Source organism: Lathyrus oleraceus, chromosome 7 (assembly GCF_024323335.1).
Source record: "Lathyrus oleraceus cultivar Zhongwan6 chromosome 7, CAAS_Psat_ZW6_1.0, whole genome shotgun sequence".
Taxonomy (NCBI): Eukaryota; Viridiplantae; Streptophyta; class Magnoliopsida; order Fabales; family Fabaceae; genus Lathyrus; species Lathyrus oleraceus.
In genome coordinates, this window is record NC_066585.1 from 409,593,997 (window position 1) to 409,599,996 (window position 6,000).

The window sequence follows — 6,000 nt, forward strand, 5'->3', positions numbered from 1 at the left end:
GGTTTAAAGAATGCTGGTGCAACTTACCAAAGAGCAATGACTACTCTTTTTCATGATATGATACATAAAGAGATTGAAGTTTATGTCGATGACATGATTGCTAAATCGATTGATGAAAAGGAACATCTTGAGCTTTTGTTGAAGCTATTCCAGCATTTGAGGAAGTATAAACTCCGCTTAAATCTCAATAAGTGTACTTTTGGTGTTCGTTCTGGTAAGTTGTTGGGCTTTATTGTCAGCGAGAAGGGTATTGAGGTTGATCCTGCCAAGGTCAAAGCAATACAAGAGATGCCTATGCCCAAAATTGAGAAGCAAGTTAGAGGTTTTCTTGGTCGTTTGAATTATATCTTTAGATTCATTTCCCACATGACTGCCACATGTGCGCCTATATTCAAGCTCCTTCTGAAAGATCAGTCTTGTGATTGGACCGAAGACTACCAGAAAGCTTTTGACAGTATCAAGGAATATCTGCTTGAGCCTCTGATTTTGTCTCCACCTGTTGAAGGAAGACCGTTGATCATGTATTTGACTGGGCTTGATGAGGGTATGGATTGTGTTCTTGGTCAGCAAAATGAGACTGGAAAGAAAGAATTTTCAATTTACTACCTCAGTATGAAGTTCACCGATTGTGAGACTCGGTTTTCTATGCTTGAGAAAACTTGTTGCGCATTGGCTTGGGCTGCTAAGCGTCTGCGTCAATATATGTTAAATCATACCAGTTGGTTGATATCCAAAATGGATCCAATCAAGTATATATTTGAGAAGCCTACTTTAACTGGGAGAATTGCCCGTTGGCAGATGTTATTATCAGAGTATGATATTGAATACCGATCTCAGAAAGCGATAAAAGGTAGTATCTTGGCTGACCATTTGGTTCACCAACCAATTAAAGATTACCAGTTAGTGCAATATGATTTTCCTGATGAAGAGATCTTATACTTGAAAATGAAAGATTGTGATGAACCGTTGCTTGAAGAAGGGCCATAACCTGGTTCCCATTGGGGCATGGTATTTCATGGAGCTATTAATCAATATGGAAATGGAATTGGGGCAGTGATCATTACTCCTCAAGGCACGCATCTACCATTTACAACTAGATTGACTTTCAAATGTATGAATAACATGGCAGAATATGAAGCTTGCATTATGGGGCTTGAAGAGGCCATGAATCTCAAAATCAAGCATCTAGATGTCTTTGGAGATTCAGCTTTGCTTGTAAATCAGATCAAAGGTGAATGGGAGACAAATCAACCCGGTTTAATACCATATAGAGATTATGCGAGGATGATTTCAACTTTCTTTACAAAGGTTGAGTTTCATCATATCACTCGAGATGAAAACCGAATGGCAGATGCTTTTGCAACGTTGGCGTCAATGATTGTAGTGAAGTATTAGAATGAAGTTCCCAATTTGTTTGTGATGCGTCTTGATAGGCCAACTCATGTGTTTGCTGTTGAAGAGGTCAAAGACGAGAAGCCATGGTATTATGATATCAAATGTTTCCTTCAAAGTCAGATTTACCCATCTGGGGCATCTTTGAAAGATAAGAAGACTTTGAGAAGATTAGCCGGTAATTTCTACTTGAATGGTGATATACTGTACAAGAGGAACTTCGACATGGTTTTGCTCAGATGCGTGGATAGACACGAAGCAAACTTGTTGATGACTGAAGTGCATGAAGGTTCCTTTGGTACTCATTCCAATGGACATACAATGGAAAAGAAGATGTTGCGAGCAGGTTACTATTGGGTGACAATGGAATCCGACTGTTGCAAGTTTGTGAAGAAATGCCACAAGTGTCAAATATATGCTGATAAGATTCATGTTCCTCCGACACTATTGAATGTTATTTCTTCCCCATGGCCCTTCTCCATGTGGGGAATTGATATGATTGGGATGATTGAACCCAAAGCTTCGAATGGACATCGTTTCATTCTGGTAGCAATTGACTACTTCACCAAATGGGTTGAAGCGGCATCGTATGCGAATGTAACCAAGCAAGTTGTTGTGAGGTTTATCAAGAATCAGATCATATGCCATTATGGTGTGCCAAGTAAGATCATTACTGATAATGGATCGAACTTGAATAACAATATGGTGGAAGCTCTTCGCAAAGATTTTAAGATTGCACATCATAATTCTTCTCCCTACAGACCTAAGATGAATGGGGCTGTTGAAGCTGCAAACAAGAACATTAAGAAGATTATTCAGAAGATGGTTGTCACGTATAAGGATTGGCATGGGATGCTCCCGTTTGCTTTGCATGGGTATCGTACATCTGTCCGCACTTCAATAGGGGAAACCCCTTTCTCTCTTGTATATGGTATAAAAGCAGTGCTCCCTGTAGAGGTTGAGATTCCTTCATTGCGTGTGCTCATGGAAGCCAAGTTGACTGAGGCTGAATAGTGTCAAACTAGGTTTGACCAGTTGAATTTGATCGAAGAGAAGAGATTGACTGCCATGTGTCATGGTCAGTTATATCAGCAGAGAATGAAGAAAGATTTTGATAAGAAGGTCAAACCTCGTGTGTTCGGAGAAGGTGACCTTGTGCTAAAAAAGATCTTGTCTTTCAAACCAGATTCTAGGGGCAAATGGACTCCTAATTATGAAGGCCCATATATTGTTAAGAGAGCCTTTTTAGGAGGTGCTTTAATTCTTACAACTATGGATGGTGAAGAGTTCACTCGTCCCATGAATGCAGATGCAGTCAAGAAATACTTCGCCTAAAAAGAAAAAGAACAGCTCGCTAAGTTGAAATCCCGAAAGGGCGGCTTAGGAAAAAATGAGCGTCTCGGTGGATTGAAACCCTGAAAGGGCGATCCAGGAAAAAATTATAGACATAAAAAAAGAAAATTTCCCGATAAGTTGAGTACCCCACCTTGGGGAAACTTATGCAAAAATTAGGGATTATGGCAAGTATCTACAGTCTACTGATCATCCAGTATCAGAAAGGCCTTAGTTAAGCACAAGGGTTGACGTCGATTCATCATCCCAGCAGCGGTCAAGAGCACAATGGATAACAAGAGTTGGTAGAAGGACTAAGGATCATTCATATTCAATGTAACCCTTTTCCATGTAAATTACCATTTTCAACTTTGTAAAAATCTATGGAGTCTTGTCATTTACAGACTACCATCCTATTAAATAAAGTTGAGCTTTTGTCCAATTGTTTCTACTCTTATTTACTTCAGCCAATAGTTTAAATTCTATTATGATCATTTTGGAAATTTAAAATTTTTAAAATCTTTTTTCTTAAAACATATAAAAACAAGAAATTTTCAAAGAAAATTAAAAGGAAGTATCAACAGCACTTCAAAGAGCAACAAGTCCTTAAGTGCTAAGCATCAGAGGTTCCCCAAGCAGTTAACCCTTCGGGTATTCCTAGTTGTTTGTGTTGATCTGGTTCCCCTATGAAGTGTTTGTTCCCTAGCAGTGTTCCGATTCTTTTCCCCAGCTAAGTTGGTTGATTCAGTACCTTACGGTGTATTATTTCCCTGGCAGCGTTTTTGTCTTCCCCAACGGAGTTCACGTTTCTTCAGCAGGGTTGATCTTTAGCAAAGTAAGATGTTTTCCCCAGTAGATCACGTTGGTTTCCCCACCAGTCGCCATCTGACTCGCTCCCAGTCAGAGTTTCCTCCTGGTTTCTGAGCAGCTATTTTGTGTTTATCTTTTGTATGGTTGTCTCCCATTTAATATGGCGTTGATCTAAAATTCCTTGCAGACTCGATAATTTCGCCTCTCCTCAGCAGATCTCCTCCCTCGGCTAGGTTTGAGCCTTTGGTTTGTTGATTTCTCTGTTCTCCAGCAGTTGTCTCCCTCTTTTTGTGGATTGAACGAGGATTGTACCGATGATTCAAATTCTTTGCGACACCTTTGTATCCTTTATGATCGTTTTGTCAGCATAATCATCATATACATATATATACATATACATTCATATAATTTCATAATTGCATATTGGCACCATCATATTTGTTTGATTTGTCGATTTGAGATTCTCATTCTTTGTATGGCGGTACTTTATCCCCATACGAGTTCGGTGTCTTTCCTCCCTCAATTGTAGAGTGTCAGCCCTTTAAGTAGAAAGACTTTAAACTTTCTCCTCTTCCCCATTGAGATTGTTTCCTTGTGGATGATTATTACTTCAGTTTCCTCCCCAGTTGTTTATCTGGATGAGACCACTCCCCTTGAGTTATGTCCTCATTGGGTTGAGTCTTAATTGACTGTTTCTTTCTAGCTCCTACCTAGATAGATGTTTTGAGTCTCCTAAGAGCTTATTACCCAGTAACTGGTAATATTCTTCTTAGTTTGCAGTTTGTTACTTCTTCCCCAATACCCGGCATAAGTACCCTTGTTTTCCAAGCGGTGGAGTCCCCGGTGAATTCATTTTTTCTGATTCCCCAGAAAGCATATCCTTGATATATTCACCCTAACCGGTGATGAATATCTTTCTCTCCCCTGCCTGAGTCTATCCTTGATATGTTCATCCTAACCGATGATGGATATTCTCGTCCTTAGTATTCTACCCAGTAAAAAGGTTGTTGTAATCCCTATTCTTGTTCCCTAAAGAGTTAATCCTTGATATGTTCATCCTAACTGATGACGGGTTTCCTTCTCTTTGTGATCTTCTACCTAGTAATCGGTAGTTGTAAATCTTGCTTTTGTCCCTTTCGCAGAGTTAATCCTTGATATGTTCACCCTAACCGATGACGGATTTTCTCCTTGGTGGTATTCTATCCAGTAACTGATAGATGTAATTCCTATTTTCTTCCCTCTCAGAGTCTATCCTTGATATGTCCATCTTAACCGGTGACAGATTTTCTCTTTGATGGTCTTCTATCCAGCATTCGATAGATGTAATTCCTACTTTTTGTTCAGTTGGTTTATCCTTGATATGTTCATCTTAACCGATGACGGGTATCCTCCTTGACATTTTACAGGAAAGTTTATCCTTGATATGTTCATCTTAACCGATGACGTATTTTCTTCCCTGTTGAGTTTATCCTTGATATGTTCATCCTAACCGATGACAGATATTTTCATCTTTGGTCTTCTGCCCAGTAACTGGTAGTTGTAAATCCTATTTTTGCAGTTTTCCCCAACAAGGCTATTCTTACCCAGTAACCGGTAATGAGTACTCCCTTCTGGCATTCTCTGCGAGTATATCCTTGATATGTTCATCCTAACCAATGACGGGTGTCCTCTCTGTCAGATCTTAATTATCTCCTCACGCAGTAACAGGTAGTGGATAATAGATTTCTGCTCCTCCTGTGTTGAAGTTTATTTCTTCCCCAGTTGAGTTGAGTGTGCATTTCCTTAGTGAAATTGCTTCCCTTGCATGATTCAAGTATTTTAGTTTTATCCTGACTTATTCGTATCCCCTGCAAATGTTGTTGTTCCCCGGCTAAGTCTTTTCCATGTTTGTATGGAAATCCTCTAGTCCCCCAGCAGTTTTAAGTTGTAGCCTGGCCTACGCATAACTCATTTTTCCCCCAGAGTCTTTGTCTCCCCAGTGAGTTTTCCTTACGGAATACATTATACTCCTGTGGACTTTCGGTCTCTGATTTCTTTTCCTTTTGTGGAAATATTTCCCCATAAAGAATTTACTTTTGCATTCATATTATATGCATCGTGAGGTCTCTTAGGGACCAAAATTTGTTTCTATATGTTGTTATTTAAGCCCATTCTACTGAGTCGACATGAAGATTTTAACCTTCGCCTCCTCAATTAGAATGTCCTTAAATAGGGGCAGTTGTAAGACCCCAATTTTGACCCTAAGATCCCTCATGCAATTTCATCATAAGCATTAGCATTGTGATCCTACCTTGGGATCCTCCTTACCCCTCTTTCATTGGGTTTGTTTTGGGAGAGATCACCAAGCACCATGTGATTTTATCATACTTGTATATTATCATTTCACTAACTTAAAATACCAAAAATATGTTTTTGCATTTGCCTAACCCTTTTGTAGGTATGGCATGATCACATTGATTTATCAAG